Below are 20576 nucleotides of genomic sequence, written 5' to 3' on the forward strand. Positions count from 1 at the left end.
CTTAACAGTGCTTCTAAATTATTTCTTGCTTGAAACCCATGGAAAAATTAGGAAACACTTATTATCGATTCTCCACGAGACAGAGGGGGACTTTGTCCATCATAAACAGACTGGCACATAACAAGAAAGTGGAATTAAAACTGTTAGAAAGCCTGTCCTCTTTTATTTGGCTGCACTAAAAAGCAAAATTAACACTGACGAAGACAAAGAGATACAGTTGAGAAATATTTCCAAAGGAGTGCGAGAAAAGATGACTGACATGGCAATAAAACAAAGAGACAGAATCTATGAATGACAGGAGTTCCCAAAGAAAAAGAAGGAAAAAAATCCCCAGATGAAAAGAGAATGAAAAGAATCTCCTCTCTCTTGATTTTCACTCTTTCTTTGGTGCTTCCTCAACAGAGCAGACCAAATGTGGCCCAAACCTTCTTCCTTCCTGTCAACGGTCAACACACTGGGAGACACAGAGATATTTCCTAAAGAACTGTTATCAGCCAGGATAGGATCGACTATGCTGCAGTAACAACTATGCCCTGAACTTTCAGTTGCTTAACAAGCAGAAGTTCTGTCTCACTCCTGAAAAGTCCAGTGAGAGTTGGGTGTCTCTCCAGGGCAGTGCTCTTCCAAGTGGCAACTCAGAAACCCAACTGCTTCCAACTTGTAAAACGTCGGGTACCCAGAGTTCCGTTTTCTCCAGGAAAATCCTATTGTCTCTGCATAATTATTACAGGTCCCTCTTTTACTCCCCAAAATGTGCATGTGAGGGCATGACGAATACAGTCGTCTCGTAGCTACACCGTCTGGACTGGCTTCCAGGTCCCTGCAGCAGGGAAGAGGGAAACTGGAGACGCGTGTGTCTGTTTGTCCATAAGTGCTCTGGCCCAAGTGCGGTGCACCTTTCACTCACCGCTTATTGGAATCCCAGTGCTCCATCTAATTCTGGGGAGGACAGGATGTGTAGATGAGCACCTGGATAGTCCATGAGCGGTAAACGTCACTGTGATGGTGACCTTCATGAAAACCAAAATTAAAGGAAATTAGCTGCACAGGTACAAACAGTATCAAAATAAGGGAGTCCCTGAGTGCAGTCGGATACTTTTTAGCTCTTCTGTTCTAAGCACAGAAGAGGACCTGAGCTCTGCCTGGTCCCCTCCACCCCCTGCCCAGGTCTACACCAAACACCGTCTCATGTTTTGACCCAGTTGTGTAAGTCACTTGGACATCTTTTATTCTTCTTGATCAAAACCAAGAGAGATGCTCCACCTGTTCAGCAGTTCTCATCCAGGACGCTCATTACACCGTGGGTGCTGCGCTGGCCCTATTCTCTGTCCCTGGCATTGGTTTATTTATTTATTTTTCGCCTGGGCTTGCCTATGGAGATTACGGATTCAGAGTAAGTGACCCCTTGAGGGCTTGTCAGGGACCAGTAGTCCTATTACAGGAGAATTGGGGTCCCACGTGTTCCTTTGTGAGTGTGAGAGCTCGAAGAAGAGGGCCAAGGACCAGCCACTGTTGAGACGAAGAGGGAACCAGGCACAAAGTACAAGGTGAACCAGAGCTGCCACAAGAAAGTAGAAAGTGTTAGTCCACCGTTCTTAACCTATGGCAAACTGAGAAAAAAAAATAGTAGATCAATGATCCAGTTGCTATGAAAGGTATAATTAATACAACTTAATCGTATTTAACAGACTTTATTCATCAATTATAGACTGACTGAAAGAGTGCAGAACACGTGTAATTAACAAAGGCATGTATTTTTAGAATTTGAATATCTCCCAGAAGAAGAATGCAACTTCTTTTCAACTGTCCATGGATCAGTCATGAAAAGTGATTATAGCCTAGCCTGCACGATTTTTATGGATCTTAAAAAGCAGCAGTTTTACAGATCTTATGCTCTGATCACAATATAATAAAACCAGGCACTGATAATATAGGATTAAATAAAAAGACCCCTGGGGAAGGAAATGTGTGGCATTTAAAAATACCTCTAAATTTAGCACTTTGGGCAAAGGAGAACACGAAAAAAATCCTAACAAGTGACTACAAAGTAATACAGGTGACAACCGTGCTTGTCAAACCCAAGGGATGTTGCTCAAAGGTTAACTGACAGCTTTCAACGCAGCCATGACAATTCCGTGCCGTGCTGGGGACGTGGGGATCAGGAATATTCAGTCTCAGTCAAAAATTCCCTTGACCTTTGGGCACACAGCCTGTGAACATGTGTCTCCACCTCTTTAGTTTGCTTCATATCCAATTCACCCAGGGCTTCCCTCCGAGAACTCTCAGATTGTGTCTTAGCAACACCGACTCTCTGTGCCCTCTCTCTTCCCTCATTTAGACCGCAATTTCCACCCCCTGGGATTTCTCAGCAGCCTCCTCCTTCTGAAACAGATAGGGGCCTGCTGTTCCCCCCATGAGAAACATGTCCTGTATCCCTACTGCTGTCGGATTGACATCTGTCCTCGGTGAGTGGGCTCTCAAGGTCCCTTCCAGAGAGGACGCCAGGCCGATGCACTGATTTCAAGATCCAGCTCAAGTGCCAGGTGACCCCCAGGTACAAATAATCATTCACTCCAGCCCAGCACGGCCCCCCTTTGCTCACAGCTGGTGCGATACTGTTGTATCCCAGACAAGTTGACTTGTCTCTGTCAAGCTTCTTTCCCATGTCTACTGCTTTCATGAAACTCTCTGCCCCTCCTCTTCCTCACGATGTCCCAGCACAAAGCCTTCTGCACAGAAATGCAAGACAGGAGTTTGTTAGATGATAGAGAATCCTTCTCAGGGCCCAGAACAGTCACAGACACTCAGAAAGCATTTACTTGCTTGTTGGCGTTAATACATTAAACTCTTGGGAAAGGGAGAAGGTGTATATTATCTGGTGCCATGAAGGTGCTAAAGGAATTCAGAGAAGGAGGACGATCATGCGGTGGATTACCCAGGGTACCCAGGATGCCCTGGTATGGTTGCTGGCTTTGTGAAAGGGAAAACCTTGGAACAATGGCCTGGAATTTCTGGCTGGAGAAATGTGACCTAAAGCAGAGAGAGAGAGATTGTGTGAGTGTGCGAACAGTGGAGGGGTTGCCTTAGCTGGAAGGAATAATCTCCAGTGAGGAGTACGGGTGAGTCTGGACAGTCCGCGCACCCGCCACCCATCCACAGTTTGGATGTGAGCTGGCCCCATCTCACACAGCTCTGAAGCATCGGTGACTGAAGCAGTTGGTCTCATTCAGACCCAAGTAGGTTTCTTTCTTCTTGGAAAGCTTGCTCGGCCGGTATTAACAATGTCTGTGAGTTCAGCTGGCACATTCCCTCAACTTTCCCGTAGAAGACGTTACTGTTTGCAAAGTTAGACTAAGGGAGTAAAGGAATTTGAGGTCAGACCCTGGGTTTGTGTGAGTGGGAGAAGTGGGGATTTCCCTGAATTGTTTGGATTTTTCCCTAATGATTTCCATCCCACACTGCACACACACCCGATCGGAAGTGCTGTGCGTGTGGAATCGCCCTTTAGACACTGCGGATTAGCCGCTCTACATGGCGCATAATCACTCTGCCTGCATCTCAACGTGGGCCACTGGCCGTCAGCTCATGCCCTCCGTGCGCTGGGTTAAAATTAGCTGAACCAAAGGGATGTGTGGAGAAGAGATTGTGTTGGGCAGTCCATTGTGCCGATATTCTGATTAAGCATAAGCTCTTCAGCATTCTGTGTCAATGAGATGCGCTGTTGTATTAATAAGCTGTAAATTCTGAATAGTTGCTTGATAGCATGAGCATGTGACGCGACGGGTTCCTTGGTAGAATGCTGATCATCCCCTCAGTTGCAGAAGGCACTAGAACCCATTCCCACCACTGCTTCTCTTTGGAAAGTAAAGGACATCTTGGCCTGGCATATTGCTGGAAGGCACTTGAGATTTCCTTGGTGATTCTTTTGTTTCCTTTCATCAGAGCTTCTGGTTTGTCAGACATCAGCTGGGCAGAGCGAAGACTTCTGTGTGAGCCACTTCGTTCCTGTCTGCTGATTCCTGTGAATGGCAAATAACTGCCTCTCTTGCTGGTCCGAGAATGGAGATTCTGTTTCCTGAGCCGGCAGGGTCCCCAGGTACAGAGCTTCCCCTGGGAGTCAGAACCCGAGGCAGGCAGGTTTGGCCACTCTCTCCTTCGTCTCTAGGCTCCGGCAGGCAGTGGTGATGAGGGGAGGCTCAGCTCTGAATCCAGGCCAGCACCGGTTGTTGATTCCAATTAAAAAGCAGTTGCATTCCCAGCAGTTCGAGGCTGCAGCCAAAAATACAGCGTGTTCAAAAAAGCATGATCTTTTTTGAGAGGCAGTTGCTCCATAAAGGGCTGGATGCTGCCAGGGAGGGGTAATGAGGGTACATGTGTATGTGATAAAAATTTTAAAGTTCAAAGGAGAAACCAAAAGTAGATGATTTACTTTGGAGTTATTCATAGAGGGCAGTGAGCGTTTTCTGTTGTTGATTTTTTTTCCCCCTCAGCATTAAACAGTCCATTTATTAGAGGACAAATAGGAATTGACCTTTTGTTCGACAGCAAAGAAATAGCCATCACATTAAGGAAATCAAATGCAAAATGCCAAAGGGCGGGCATTAACCAGCCCTGGGAAGCAGTGTCATTCTGCAGGTGCGTCGGAGGCGTCAGCGTCCATCCATCTTTCCGTGGGCGGGTGCTGCTTCCTGGGAGGACCAGTAAGGACACAGAGCTTGACGAGGCACTCCTGATCGCTGTGTTTGGTCTCCTCCACTGCTTGAAGAGCTGTGTCTGGGTATTTTTAGTAACCGCCTCTTATCTTATTTGGTTCCAGGACACAGAATTTCAGAAAAATCAAGTATAAAAACTCAAGGTGCTGAGAGTCAAGAACCGTGGTTTATTTCAGGTCTAGCCCACTTAGCGTAAGACCTCGAATAAGACTTTGAAACCTCTCTGGGCATTCGTTGGGAGTTGCAACTAACTAATTTTATTTTCGTCTTCATGGTCCAAATTTTAGGATTAAATCCTTGAACCTCATCACCCACAAAGTTAGTATTTCAAAACCAAAAAAAAACAGTTCCTTAATTCCCAGGTTTTTATGTGTGAACATAGTAAGTTGAGCCAACCCCAGTTTTTCTTCTGGAGATCACTCCTGGGGTAGCCGCTACCCTCACACTTCTAGTTTTCCTTAAGGGAGAAGTGGATGACTGTTTCCTCTGAAGACAGCCTGATCCAAGACCAGTGTGACTGGCAAGAATCTTCCGGCACTGGTGTGGTAGCTTCTGATGCGGAAGAGCATCGCCCCGGGAGGGAAGGTACCCGGCGGGGGAGGGCCGGGGACGACGAATGGAGAGTGTTAGCAGAGAGCGCGCAGAGGCTCATCTCATTGCCAGTGCTTCGTGTAGCTGAACGGACTGTTTGTCATATTTAATTTTAGCTGTAATTGTTCAGTTGGGACCTTATCCAGACTGACTTCCAACCCGCTAGCCTGTTCTGCCCCCTCGTCCCAGGCTCTTTACGACTTCCCCAGCCCTGCATCCACTGGCCAGCCCCACCAAGTCACTGAGGTGGTCAGCCCCAGGTGTTTCTTTTCCAGCCTGTGCAGCAGGTGAGAGCTCCCTGGCTCCCCCTTTGGAAGCAGAGTACTTTGCGCTTTCTGGTCCCCTTACTCTGCATCAAATTCTTTTCTCTCCAAAGGTCGCTGAATGAAAGAGACCATGAGAAGCGGCATGAGCTCCACTAGGCTTGACAGGAGGAGGCAACAAGGTTTCCACTGATGAGTCCAGGTGGAGAAGGCTTAGCCCTCATCTGTCCCACCTATGACAAACGCAGGTGCAGCATAAGGCAGCAGGGAGAGTCCTGAGCGTGGGCTCAGAAACCCAGATTCCACAGTTCTAGGTGGTACTGGGATGGGCAAGCCCACGCCTCTGTCAAGTGGAGTGAGTCCCTGTCTAGGTGACCTGACAGGTGGTTGGGGGGGAGGGCCCTTGAGGTAATACCTAGGGTGACACCACGTGAATTGTTAAGGTCTGCACACGCGTGCCAGGCAGGTGGTCTCCAGCATCTGCCTCCACCAGACTAGAATGGGGCTGTTGGCAGAGTCAGCCTGCCCTTGGAGCCTGAGGTGGGAAGTTCACAATGGTCCCTCAAGGTCAGCTTGAAGTCAGCGAGATCCCAGATTCCTGCCTCTTCCCCAGGCACCTTTCTTCATCATATAAACTGGCCGGTCTCCTCCCCTCCGAGCTGTGGTTTTCTCTGCTCCCCTTCTCATCCAGGCCCCTGGAAATAAAAGGTGAGCCCCACGTACCCTTCCGTGGTCCTCCATCTGCCAACCAAGGGAACGCCAGCTCCCCAGCCGTTTCTGCCCAGGGACTCCCGCACAGAGCCTGAGGCGAGGCCCTCGTCCTGCACTTTGTCATTCATCTCATGAATGACATTCCAAAGGAAGTAAAGTCCCCTCCCTTCTGTATCCCTCAAATTAGTTGGAAACGGGACGTGACATAAGTCCCTTCACTTTGCTTTTGGTGTTATTTGCAGAGAAACGTGAACCTTCCTGCTTTCCTCATTTATCAATGCGTTGCTCATTGTTCGCCATTTCTGAAAGGGTTTTGAGCTCATTCTTCTCACCCAGAGAGTAATAAGGTCGAGAGAATTGGTAGGAAAAGGCACCAACTCTTTCTGACAGAAAAGGAATAATTGTCTGAAGCATAAAGCCTTCTCAATATGAAGTTTCTGCTGACCTCTTCAGCTATGCTGGTTGCCATTTTTTTCTGGCATCAGCAAGCATTTTCTCCCCCTTGGGATAAATACCAGGTTCACTCTGATTCTCAGTTCCCATAGGCTTGCAAATTCAGATCACACTGAAGACCAAATTACTGCCTTTGGGACAATGGCCTTTGTCTGTTGCTAATCGGGGATTTAGTATTTAGCTCGAGAGACAGGATTTGGGTCCGAGATTTTACTGGGCTGTGTTTTTTTAAAACTCAGTTAATTACAGGCTTAAGTCATACATTCAAATGCAGATATGAGGGAATACAGCAATCACACATTTTAATTGGATCCTTAGGTAAAGAGAGTTCAAGCCAGATATTAATTCAGTGTGAACAGCTTTGGTGGGACACACTTCCTTTTTAATGGCTGGCTTCCTTTTTTTTCTCCCTTGCCTTACATCTGTGCTCTCATGGCACCCTGAACATCTTTTTTCTTCGCCATGTGCTTGAAATACTTGTAATTGCTTCATCAGCTCCCTTATCTGTTAGATTGCAAGCTCTCCAAGAAGAGAGCCTGTGTCTGTTTTATCCATCAGTGTATCCTCTGAACAACTTCATATGGTGCCTGGCATGTCATTGGCCTTTCAGAAACATTTGTTGGATGGATGGATGGATGGATGGATTTATCAACAGATGGATGAATGGTTGGATAGACCAGTGGATGGATGGACAGATGGACAATGAATAAAAATATTTATTTTCCTACCTTCTGTTTTTGGAAACCATGATAAGATCATAGCATTGTAAGGTAAAAATATAACCTTCGTTTTGTGTTAGAGAGTCCCCTTGGCCTCTCTTCAGGACTGGCCACACAGTGTGTCTCTAGGAAAGGGCTCTTGTCTTCTTTCTTTGGTTAGGTTTCGTAAAATGTCTTTCCTTTGATCATGGTCCCCGTGGCTTAATTTTTCCATCTGTCAACCAAAAGAAGTGTCCTTCCTGCATAGATGCCTGGGAAGCCCCCATAGTCTGTCCAGCCCCCTTGCTGCAGGGATTTCTGACAGCTGGTACTTTGGAGTGATGACTTCAGAGCACACCATACCCAGCACGGGGGACTCAGCGCAGAATCTGCCTGACGGGAGTCCCCCGAGTGTGCGACATGGTGAGCTCAGGCAGATGGAAAGCCTGTCGCGCAGGTGGAAAGCCTGTCGCGCAGGCGAACTTTATGAGGTCGCTCCAGTGTATCCATCAGACTGTTCTAGGCATTCTCTTTCTGGGGCTTTCTGAGCACAAAGTGATGGTCTCACTGTAAATATTGGGCCAGAAGATGAGAGCACACTTTCCCAAGCGGTGGGAACATCAGTTCAAACACTGGACACAGAGGTTGTTAAGACTTACTGAGAGTGGCTGGAACCCTGGGTCTTCAGAAGAAGTCCTTTCGCCCCTAGGACGAGCAGCCTTTGTCTGCCAGCCCTCGGTGGGCCTGCTCTCACTCACATCTTTGTCTCTCTTAGCTTCTGCTGGCTTTATTCTCGAAGGCGTCCATTTGCCCTGACTCCTGCCTGCCCCACTACAATTGGTAGCTTCTCTCCAGGTCGCTTCAGGATCTGACACTTTCTGGATGTGGCATCTCTCAGGAGCTGACCCAGCTCTGTCTGGGTTGGGCTTTATCACTCCTGTTCATAGGCTGAGAGACTGCCCTTCGGGTCTGGTTTGAGCCAGCAGGAGGCAGAAGGACTGGGGCGACTGCAGACTTCAGATCATCCTCTGTAAATGTGGATTCTCCCAGCCGAGTCCTAAGATGCTGGAGCTGTAGGGAGTTGGCCTTGGGCTCTTTGGTAATGTTGGAATGCCTCTTATAAACCCTGGCCTGGACTTTGAGGGGTTCACAGGGCGATGAGTCAGGGTCTTCACGCCCAGACTTCCCTCATTGGCCCATCTGCTCATTACATGCCCTTCCTTCCCCCACCCCTTTGCCATCTCTTCCTGTCTGCATTTTATTCCTCTTCAAGGCCAAGTTCTCGCCTCTGAATGAGTGCAGTTTTTGACCTGCAGCACAATTCATCCGCCCTGTCCCATCTTCCTGGATCTGGACCTCATCCTTCCTTTCAGACCCTGAGCTCTTCAGCTCCCCAAGAATGGATACCGCACTGTCTTCTGTCTGTATGGCATAGCACAGACTAGCACCAGGCTCCCTGAATGCAAACCCTTCCTCTGCAGTTTACTAGCTGTGTGGCCTTGGGCAAGTTACTTAACCTCTCTGTGCCTTCTATTCCCCATCAGCAGAACGAGGATAACAATAATACCTAGTTCCTAGGGTGGTGAGGATTAAGTAAATAAATACATGCAAATGGCTACAGCAGTGCTGGGACAGGGGAAACCCTTAGTCGGTGTAAGCTCGGGTCACTACTATCAGCTATAGCTCCTCCTGGCACAGAAGTTTTTGGAAAACGTGCATTCAGTGAGCCTGGATGTGTGCAAATCTGCACACACAGAAATGTGCAGCCTTCCCCCTTGCCTTTCAACCTCATTTCCACCATCTCCCTCCTCCCTTCTCTCATCACCAGGCGATGGCAGAAGGAAAGATGAAAACTCAGTTGCTTAAAGACCCAAAAGATGAATCTATAGTGACCAATATGTCCCTAAAACCGTCATCAGAACAGGAGCTCGGAATGTCCCCCGAGATGTCAAGGGGGCGCTGGCTGGAGAGGGCCTGTCACGGAGGGAGGGCACGGCCACCCAGGGCTTTTCTTTATGGCTCTGTGGTGTCAGCCGCTGCGTCACCCTTGCTTAAACTGTCTAGGTCAGCCGTGAGGAGCGGATTTCCCACGCCTGTCAGCACGCACAGGGCGTGGGGCCCATCAGAGACTAGCGAAGTGAGCACGGAGAGGTCAGGGAGCTTCCGTCCCGGGAGGCCCCTCTTACCAGGCGGAGAAGCAGCTCCCATGGCAGGCGGGGAGGCAGGAGTCTGACGGGCGCCCAGGAGGGTCGCCGGGCCCATGAGCTGGGTTACTGCGGGCAGTTACTTCTCTCTGGGCCTCATTTTTCCAGTGTGTGGAATGAATGAGTTCAGCAGTCCCCAGAGCTCTGACCGACCGTCTGTGTTTCTCTGAGAGTTCAACTTGAGAGGCCAAGTGCTTTTCCTTCTGTTATGGGCTAAACTGTGTTCCCCACAAAATTCACATGTTGAAGCCCTGACCCCTCAGAACCTCAGAAGCTGACTGTACTTGGAGATAGTATCTTTATAGAAGTGGTTAAGTTAAAAATGCCATCATTAGCTAGGAATAGACTTACCACATGACCCAGGAATCCCACTCCTGGGCTTGTATCCAGAAGGAAATATACTTCAGCATGACACCTGCACCCCAATGTTCATAGCAGCACTACTTACAATAGCCAAAACATGGAAACAGCCTAAATGTCCATCAGCAGGTGACTGGATAAAGAAGATGTGGTATATTTATACAATGGAATACTACTCAGCCATAAAAACCGACAACATAATGCCATTTGCAGCAACATGGATGCTCCTGGAGAATGTCATTCTAAGTGACGTACGCCAGAAAGAGAAAGAAAAATACCATATGAGATCGCTCATATGTGGAATCTAAAAAACAAAAACAAAACAAACAAACAAACAAAAACAAACCGTAAATACAGGACAGAAATAGACTCACAGACAGAGAATACAGATATGTGGTTACCAGGGGGGTGGAGGGTGGGAAGGGATAGACTGGGATTTCAAAATTGTAGAATAGACTACACTGTATAGCACAGGGAAATATACACAAAATGTTACGATAACTCACAGAGAAAAAAATGTGACAATGAGTGTGTATATGTCCATGAATGACTGAAAAATTGTGCTGAACACTGGAATTTGACACAACATTGTAAAATGATTATAAATCAATAAAAAATTTAAAAAAAAAATGCCGTCATTAGGGTGTCCGACTCCAGTGGGACCAGTATAAGGAGACGAGATTAGGGCCCAGACACACGCAGAGGGCAGACCACGCAAGGACACGGGGAGAAGCTGGCCCTCTACAAGCCAAGGAGAGAGGCCTCAGAAGAAACCCGACCTGCTAACACCTTGATCTTGGAATTCCAGCCTCCAGTGCTGTGAGACAATGAATTTCTGTTGCCTCAACCCGCCCCTGCCTCCAGTCCGCAGGACTTTGCTACGGCAGCCTGAGCAGACCAGTGCAGCACCCGTTATGTTCTCTAAGCCTGCGTCCAACCGTTCAACAGAACTCAGGCTTTTGAACTTGGACTGACTTATTTGTCCTCTAAATAACTCCCCTGGGAGAGGATGGAAGCCACGATTTAAGGACATAAGCTAAAGATTCTTCTGAAGAAACACACCATCTGGGCAGCTCCAGAGAGTGCTCAGGGGATCTGGGCACTAAATGTGGCCGTGACGCCCCTGCACTGTGGCTGGTCTCCTGAAAGGAGAGAGAGTGAGGAACTACAGGCATCTTCAAGGTAGAATGAATCCACCTTTGGTTAAAGAGAAATTGAGAAATGAATTTGAGTCTCTGGTGTCCGCCAAGCCTTGTGCTGAGCCCTGGGGAGGAATGACCACAGCCAAGAGCCTGGTAGTTTCAGGAGCCAAGCTGGTCCTCAGATTTCCACCAGGGGGCAGTAATGAGCAGGACTGAGGGGATGATGGGGTCTGAATGCACCCCAGGAACCTCTGGCCTTTCTGCATCAGCCCAGATGAGGAAGAGGTTCAGCTTTTTACCAACTGACTTCCAATGACCTGTGGCCTTGGGGCAAAGCAACATGAATTAATAAAACCTCAGGCTCACTTTTTTCCGAAGTATATTCCTTGGGATGCTAGTTCTGTGGGTCGTCACAAGTCTCCTGCAAAAAGTAAAGGAGTGTGTGTAAGTCAAAGCGATGGAGTCGGAAGCCTCGCACTTGAACGGTGGTAAGCGGGCTTCACCTCCCGGTGGACAGGGCCCCCCAGCTCTTTACGATGATGCTGGGTGCACTATCATAAAAGAGCATTTCCCAGACTGGGGTTTTCTGTGGAGCAGCTGCTGCACTGGTTACCCACACTCTCCCCATGGCTGCCCTGAGATGTCTGGATGATAAGCGGTGAGTGGTCACAGGGCAAATGACCAGTGGGGCAGAACACTGGGGGCGACCCACAGAAGCATGACCCTGGCCTCCCCTTCCTCCTCACCTGTCAAAGAATCCCAGGACCCAACAGGTAGATAATAGATCAGGCACCTACCAACATCCATAGTTTAGAAATCAGTGTGATGCCTTAAGTTTCCTTTAATACACAAGGGAAATAGAAGAAAGGGAATTTACAAGAATATGTATATTTCAGCGCTCGGGCACAACTGCCAGCTGGCAGAAGTACCTGCGCAGATTTCCAGATCCCTCCTGGGGGAAGCGCCTGCCTCGCCCAGCACCCAGCAGTGCTTCTCAACCTGTCTGTGCTGTGCATTCTTATCAAGAGTGATGTGGTTCCCAACGGGGTGAAAATTGGTTCTCGGAGGGGGATGCAAATGAGCATTACTGTTTTTGCGTATAAGGCGCAGACATACATACAAGCACATAAACAGATATTCAGCATATCTGTGGTATTAAAATTTCATGGTGGGAACAGAGCACTTAGCTCTGAGGGTTTGAGGGGGTGTTGCTAAAAATGCTCCACAGGGGAGGTAGTAGTGGAGAAAAAGACTGAGAAACCCTGATGGATAGGAAAAGCCCAGCTCTTCTTATTTCTGATGTATCATGAACTGTTACTTTTATAAAATGCAATAAATATGAATTATTAGAAAAATAAAATGGGGGGAAAAGGAACAAACGTAAGCCCCAAGTTTTTTATTATTGGATTCAGCCAATATAAAATTGCTCAGAATTGCTGTTAAATGCTTTTAAAGCTGACTCACAATTTCCATCTGAGTCTTTTCTTTGCAGACGATTGATGGACAGGCTGTGTCCACACTTTGGGAAGCCCTGGTCTAGGGGTGCTGGGGTGAGAGAGAGAAGCAGGGGTGCTGGGGATGCCAGGAGGGGGGCATCCCTGAGGGGTCTTAGAAGCCCCAGAGGAGTTGGCTGAGGGGGAAGGAGGGAAGAGCATTTCAGCAGAAGGCACAGTCTGGGCAGAAGCACCGAGGGAAGAGCGTGGCACCTGTGAGGATGGCGGTGGCGAGGAGCAAGGTACAAGGTACGGCTCTGGCGGAGGATGGGGACCCGGAGAGGAGGGAAGACCGGGCAGAAGGCAGAGCACACAGCCTCAGCCAGGAACTGGATCCACAGCCTTGGAGGCTGCATTCACATCCTGTCCTAACCAAGTGCCCCTTAATATTTGGGGGTCAGTGGCCACTTGGAGATTCTGATGGGACCCATGGACCCCCTCCCAGAGGACTGAACAAACTCAAGACATTGTATGAACAATCTGGGGCGGGGTGTTGGTTTTGCAATCCCATACGGTCCATTCCAAAGTCTCCAGAATCTGAGTCAGTGTAGACAGTGGGTCTGGTCCCTCTGAACCCTCCTCATGCGCTCATTCATTCAGGCAGCCATTTTTATGGATGTGCTGGCTCCAGTTCCAACAGGTCTGCTGGATACTCATGGGACAGTCACCTCCCAGAGTTTAGCCTGGGCTCCAGAGAGCCGGGGGCAAAACCAAAGCCTTCCCTTGGCAGAGGTCCCATGATGGAGGAAAACCCAAGACATCTGTGGAGATGAGGAGCTTGGCGTCCTCCTAATGCACTAACCCCCCTACCCCTGCCCATCCAGTGCAGTCTGGTCCTCCCCTCCCCGACTTCTTCCTGTCAAACCAACTGCATTTCAATCCTTTCCATGGACTTATTATTGTGAACTTCCACCAGGTGAGCTATGGGTGGCGAGGTCACTTAGACTGCAACGCCGTGCAGGCTTTTTAGGATTGAAACATACTTAGTGGGCGATTTCATCAATGTTTGTACAGAATATAAAAATGAACTAGCAAGTGGAAATGTAGCCAGAGGGGCAGCTGGGCAACTGGCCCTCCCAGACTCACAAGAAGCACCCTTCCAAAAATGCCAGGGCAACACTGAGAAGGTAGGCCTGGGACTCGGCTCAGCAAGAGTTCAGAATGGCAAGGACAAAATGTTTGGATCTCCTGATGCAATCCAGAAATCATGGAGCTTGGGACTGAGGACTGGGGAGCGGTGTCGTTCTGGATGTAAAGAAACAGCAAATCTGACATAGGCTACACTGTCGGTTTCACATCCAAGAATACTGTGTTGATGATAAGAGTGTAAACTCAGATGCAGGTTCTTCAATTCATTTATTCATTCAACAGGTGTTCCTTAAGCACTTTCTGTGTGCCAGGCCCTGTTCCGGCACTGGCATGCAGCAGTGAACAAAACACGTACTCACCGCCCTGATGGGGCAGACAGTACATAATACGGAGCAAGGGGACAGAGGCTGAGGGGAAAGACAGTTCCGAATAGTGTAGACAGGGGAGCAACAAGTGGTGTAGATTTCTGGGAGAAGACTATTCCTTGCAGAAGGGACGGACAGCGAATGCAAAGGCCCTGTGGCAAGAATGAGCTTCTCCCAGTTGAAGAACAGTGGGAGGTCAGTGTGGCTGGAGGGGCACGAGCAAGGGCGAGAGTGAGAGGAGATGACTGGACAGAAGAGGGCAGACCATCAGCCATCATTTGGATTTTGGTGTGTACTCTGGGTCAGGTGGGGCCACGGGAGGGTTCTGAGCAGCAGATTGACATGTTTAATTGATGTTCTAAAAAGATCCCTCACTGCTATACAGGGATTCTATTGGGACAAGAGCAGAGACAAGGTCCTGTTCAGGAGTTAAGGTGAAAATAACCCAGGTGAGATCAGCCTGTGGCTTCAACTCAGATGGGCAGTTGGAGGTGCTTGAAGCCAGTGGCAAGCTTTGAGGAAGAGAAGAATTAGCCAGCAATCTGTCTAAGACTTGGAGGACCTGAAGTAACCCCCAACGCCCTCTGTGGGGTCTCAGGAGCCGTGTCAAGCGGGGATCCTTTCAAGGATCTGGAAATGTTTAGCCTAGGAGAGAAAGAAAGAGAGATGCCCTTATAAGGAGGACCACTATGGCCCCAGATAAGGAAGGGCCTGTGTCCGGCCCAGGTCTCCCACCGTGGGACAGGCTGCTTCCTGTCACTGGAAGTGAGGCCTCAAGGGACCCCCCTTTCTGGGTGCTGTGGGCACTGGGGGCCGCTCCGGATCACAGTCGCCCATGCATTGCCCTATCGCTCCATATGTGTGGGGTTCTCTTACCAGCTGCTGGGCTCTGAATATTGAACAAGGTCTAGCCCCAGCCCTCAGAGAAAGGAGACAGTGTTGGGTGCTCCAAGAGGGCGGCAGTTTTTCTAGGGGGGCTTCCATCCAGACTTTGGGCGAAGAACGTGATGGCCTCAGCCAAGTTGGAAGTACGAGCACCCTTAGCTACAAAATGTATCTGTGGGTCTGTGTGTATGAGGGACCAAGGGCGAGGAGAGAACCGGGCACCTTCCTGGATGTGGAAAATACGACCAGTGTGGTGAGCGAGAAGGAGCAGTGGGGGGCTGAGGAGGGTGCCCCGGGCTCGTAGATGGGCTTGTTCTCTGGAGCCAGGACGACGCAGGGGTGTGTGAGGTGAGCCATGCGTGGGTAGGGTGCAAGCCAGTCTTTATTTAAAATTTTGACATTTTGCTTGTCGTGGATTTTTTGCATAATTTTTGATTTTTTAAATATTGCACCAAAATATTCTTTGTCTCCATTCCTGGGTTTTTAGGGCACGCCTTCAATGTGGTGTGCAGACACTGCCTCGCTCGCCTCACCCCAGGCTCAGCCCTACTCTGGATAGGGGGTGTTTCCCAGTGTGGGGCGTCTGGGGACAATGTGGGCTGCTTGCATCTTAAAATTAGAGGAAGGGACCTTGAGCTGTCTACCCTGACACTTTACAGAGGGGCAGGCTGAGCTAAGAGCGTCCTGAGGGCCAGCACAGCCCTGCCTCCGGGATGCAGCGGAGTCAGGAGCAGAGCTCTTCTGCGCAGAACGGAGTGTAATAGGGTAAGTGGCCGAGGAAATGAACGCAGCTGTCGGAACGTCGTGCCACCTCGTTATTTATTTATCTAGGGGGATCAGCTGTTCTCTGCACTAATCTTCATATCACATGCCTCATTGCCCTCTGAAGGCCCTGAGAGGTTTCTTGTAGTATTTGCTTGGTCGAATTTGTGCTTGAAGTCCTGTTTCTGGTTTCTCATTACGCTCTTGCCTGGAAGTACCAGAGAGGAAGGGAATCGGATGAGAGGCCAGTCCAGGGTGTAACTGGCGTTTGCATGTAAGGACTGAAGGCACAAAAAGCTCACTTTTATCTTCCATTTGAAGCAAGTGTACGGCTCCCTCAGGAATCGGTGAGGGTGGCGCCCTGGGGGAGGCAGAGACAAAGGCGGGAGAGTCTTGCCTCTGCTCAGGATGGGCACCCGTGGCACAGAGGAGCTTAGAAGACCCCCTCCCCGTCCCTACCTGGGTCTGAAGAGGCCTGGCACTCTCACCGGGCCCTGGACCCCACCCCCAGGGCCTGGAGGGAGGACAAGCTCCCCGGGAGGGTGATGCCCTGGGCGCTGGGTGAGGAGGCACTGGCGAGGGTGGCTGTTTGGCCAGGTGGGTCTCCCCTGAGACCTGCACAGTGACCCCTGGGTTCCTGCGCCTCCCCTCTCAGGCCTCTGGCCTGGGCAGGTGCACCCACTGGCTGCTCGTTCAGCACTGACACCTCATTACCCTGGACCAGCCACGGGACTGTTTGCAGATGTCTGTGACCCCTGTGGGCAGCACTCGCCCCCTTAACGCTTTTCTGGAGGACTGCCCTGGTCTTGGTCACCCGGGATTCTGCCCTCTTGTGCTCAGTCCTTGTTTATGAACAAGCAGTCTTGTTTCATTAAATTCTGTTTTCCCCCTCAAAAACGTTTCTAACAGGATCCGTTTCCTGCCCTGTGTGGCAGCCCAGATGCTATCCTTGGGGCCGGGGCTGGGAAGAGGGCTGAGGTGCAGGCCTGCTCTCCACCCTGAGGTGGGTGCTCCTGGGGTCTGGACCCCCACTGGCCAGCCTGGCTCTTTGGGTGCCCAGTTAGGGGCACTTTCTGTAAGAAAGGTCAAACCAGAGCTGGCCTTGAGGAAAGCCACTGATGGTGCCGCTGATGGAGACCTCTGGTCTCAGAACCCCCGTCAGGACACCAGGGCTGTGGGGACAGGTGACTTCAGGCCCTGTGAGGAGGCCTTGCAGGGACCAGGCACCACGTGTGCACCCTCCTGGCATGAGATGCGCGCCTTTAAGGGCAGAGGAGCTGCAAGACACATCAGAGGGCATATTTCCTCACACTGCGGTCTGTGTACCATGGGACTCGGAGCTGTACAAGCCAGAGGTAAAATGTATTCAGGAAGGGGTTTGAGAAATCTGGGGGCTAGGAGGACAACAGATAATTATTAGAAAAACGAAGGTTATGTTTATTTATTATTTTTATTATTATTATTATTATTTCCCCTGCATTTTGGGGACTGTGTCACAGAGGGTCACAATGACACACAAATCCAAAGTGGCAGCCCACATTCTGCCTCTCAGTCACTACACAGCAGCAATAGTTCTTTTAACTTCTCATAGCTTCAGTTTTTCATTTACCAAATGGAAAGAATAAGAGTAACTTGATAGATTACTTCTGAGAATTAAGTGAAATAACCTATAAAGTGCCCAGTCCAAGGCCTTGCACGTCGGAGATGCAATTGTTATTTTTCCGTTTCTGTTGATCACGGTACTAAAGGGTGTTCCAGCACCGCTGGCCAGGGCTCATGGGTCATGGGATCGACCCTGGGAACCACTTTTCTATTCAGAGACCAGACTCCCTGAGAATCCAGACTCCGCCAGTTAACATTTTGTTATTCAGGAAATGTCTGCAATGTCAGAGGCATCACTTTGTGCTGGGATTCTGACCAGGAATGAGGGAGGTGGGGCGCCAGCCCTGGATGACCTGACAACCTGGCAACGTGATGGGGACAGAAACAAGGCAACAGCAGGCAGGATGGGGATGCTCTGGCTGGAGGAGGAAAGGAGGCAGCGGTGGGACTTGCAGCCCCGACTGAGCACTAGGGAAGCCTCTAGAGAAAGCAACATTGAGATGAGACCTGAGGATGAGAGGGAGAGATGGAGGATGTATGAGATGTCATCAGGTGGAGTTGCAGACGGCAGGGTCCCTGGACTGTTTTGGGGGGAACTGAGAGCCTTTCACTATGGCTGGAGCACCAGAGCTCGGGGGAGCAGGTCAGCAGAGACCTGGTCTTCCAGGCCCTGGGGGTGGATTCCAGACCTCCTGGGGGCAGTGTGTACGGAGCCACTGAAGATGGAGGATGAGGGGGAAGGGCCAAGTTGCGACTGACTCTTTAGACAGCTCACTCTGGCAGGGGTGTGGAGCGTGCGTTAAAGTGGGTCACGACAGAGGCATAGGGAGGCCCATCAGGACGACAGCGCGGCCCTCTTGGGAGGATGCTGGATGGGGAAGTGGCAGTGGGGCTGGACAGAAGCAGATACTTTCAGAAGCTGTTTTGGAGGCAAGAGCACCAGATCCCGGTGACAAAGTTAGCTTTGATATTAAAGGAGAAGGAAGTTCCCAGGTTTCTTCTCTGGACAACTGGGTGAGGTCCTGGGCGCCACTCCCTGAGATGGGATGAGGGACTTTATACTGAACTTGGGACTGAGTTTCTGAGGTCTGTGGCCCGTCCAGACTGAGGGATGAGCAGCCTGTTGGATGGACAGGTCTCATGTTCAGCATTACCAGTGTGTACCTGGCAACTGACCAGAGAGAGCTTGTGAAAGGAGCCCCAGGGAGGCTGAAAAGGAGCAGCCAGCATGGCAGAAAGAACCAAGGGAGAGTGGCCCCGCAGCAGCCAAGGAAGGGGAGAGGTCCACAGATCCGACCGCCTCTTGCTGCCTCCTGCTCCCTTCTTGGCTACGTCCCCTTCACCTCCCACCTGGATCCCTGCAGGAGCCTCCTCTGGTCTCCCTGCCTCTGCCCTGCCCCACCCTAGTCCACCTCAACACAGCAAGGGTGATGCTCTTCACACATAAGTTAGATCACGGCACGCCTCTGCTCCAGAACCTTCAATGGCTCCCCGTTTCACTCGAAGTAAAAGCTCAAGTCCTTTCAGCCTCCTAGACAGACCCTCCAAGAACTAACTTCACCTCCTGCTCTTCCTACCACCTTCACTCCTTCGGCCCCCCTGACGTCCTCCCTGTTCCCTAAGCTCACCTGGCAGGCGCCTGCCCCCAGACCTTTGCTCCAACTCTTCTGCGTCTGAGATGCTCTTCCCACAGAAATCTCCTTCGTGCTGTCGCCTTTCTCCCCTCCTGCCCACGCCCCGCCCTGCTGAGTCCTCCACACCTTTACTTCTTTTCTCCATAGACTTCCCACCTTCCAACATACTACATAATGTACTTGTGGGTACTATTTAATACCTCTCTGCCCTTGCTCAAATATCAGCTCCTCAGGGCAGGGATCTTCGGGGGTTTTGGTGCCTGATACAGAGTAGAGACTCAACAGATGAATGAATGAAGTGGGTGGGTTATCAGGGCTGAGAACTACATACCATAAGGGGTTCCCAGTGCCCTTGGGTTTAGCAGCCGGGGCCATCCGTCGCGCCAGGGAGAACGCATCTCCCCCGTAGAAGGAGGAAGGTGGGAGTCCGGGGCTGCGCGGCTCCCCACCCAGCGGCTTGTGCTGAAATGCAGTAAGCGTGGGCAGGGGCGCCAGCTGACAGTGAGGGGTGGTGGGAGATTGGAGGAGAACAGGGGGAAATGGAAGTGTCTGCAGGGAGGACCAACGAGGGATCTTTCCAGGGAGACTTCGCGGGCCTCCTTGAGGTTTGAGGATTTACGTTTATGGAGACAACCCTGTGTGGTTATAAGATTTTTCTCCAATAGTGTTTAGTAGCTTGGGCAGTGGTAGGGAAGCGCATGGTGGGGCCCAAGTGGGAGGGCAGTGTATGCGGACAGCCAGAGCTCCCATCCCTGCACAGCTGCTGCCTGGCTGGGCGACTGGTGCTGGGTCTTCATTTGTAAAAGGTGATTGACACAGAGGGATCAGTGCCACTGAAGAAGAGTTGACTGTTACTCACACTTCCCCGAGAAATGAGAGGGATTCCGCACAGGTCAGGAGGCAGGACCAGCCAGGGGAGAGCCTAGCCAGAGTTTTATTGGGGTTTCCGCGGGGAAGGCAGGGCAGGCTAACGAGCTTAGGATTGGCTGATTTGAATAATTCCGCATACCTGGGGCATAGGGGCTGCCTCTTGTTGTCTGGTACCTGGTCCTAGGTGACCTAGGGGAAGGGGAATCTCAACTCCGTGGGTGAGACTCACATAAAGAGGCAGATGGGAATATGGGCTCTGGATGGCAGGGGAGAAAATAAATAATGTGGCTGTTGGTTTGGCCCCGCGATGAATGGATGCCACAGAGACAAACACAGAACCTAAGAAAACACTGTTAGGACACCAAGTGTCTTTGGGCAATTTGCTTAAACTCTCTTAGCCTCAATGTCTTTGTTTCTAAATGGGGAATGTAATGGCACATACCTCGTAATGTCATTATGTGACTGAGTTGGTAATGAATTAGTAAATGTAAAGTGCTTAAAACACAGTTAAGTGTTAGCTCTCATTACTTGCTATTATTGTATTATTACAGGCCATCACACGGCCTGAAGCCCTCCTTCTGAACAGGTTTAGTGGAAGTAAGTGAATGAGAGAAACGGAAGAAAAGAAAAGGAGCCTGAGGTCAGAGTGGGGCATTGTGAGCTGGCCAGGTGTAATCGTGAGACCAGGGGAGTGCTGTGAAGGATGAGGGTCAGGGGACACAGGGAGGCAGGGACATTTCTC

At 50.2% G+C, this 20576-nt stretch overlaps 1 protein-coding gene and 1 long non-coding RNA gene across 3 annotated transcripts in view; both read left to right on the forward strand.

Annotated features, from left to right (window-relative positions):
* Window positions 1-20576, forward strand: part of GALNT17 (polypeptide N-acetylgalactosaminyltransferase 17) — a 364964-nt gene that overhangs the window by 296395 nt on the left and 47993 nt on the right. The window lies entirely within an intron of this gene.
* LOC116657548 lies at window positions 617-18261 on the forward strand. The gene is made up of 3 exons (XR_004312668.1): window positions 617-627; window positions 7718-7720; window positions 18072-18261. It is a non-coding gene; the product is annotated as an uncharacterized LOC116657548 (long non-coding RNA).

Source organism: Camelus ferus, chromosome 18 (assembly GCF_009834535.1).
Source record: "Camelus ferus isolate YT-003-E chromosome 18, BCGSAC_Cfer_1.0, whole genome shotgun sequence".
Classification (NCBI taxonomy): Eukaryota; Metazoa; Chordata; class Mammalia; order Artiodactyla; family Camelidae; genus Camelus; species Camelus ferus.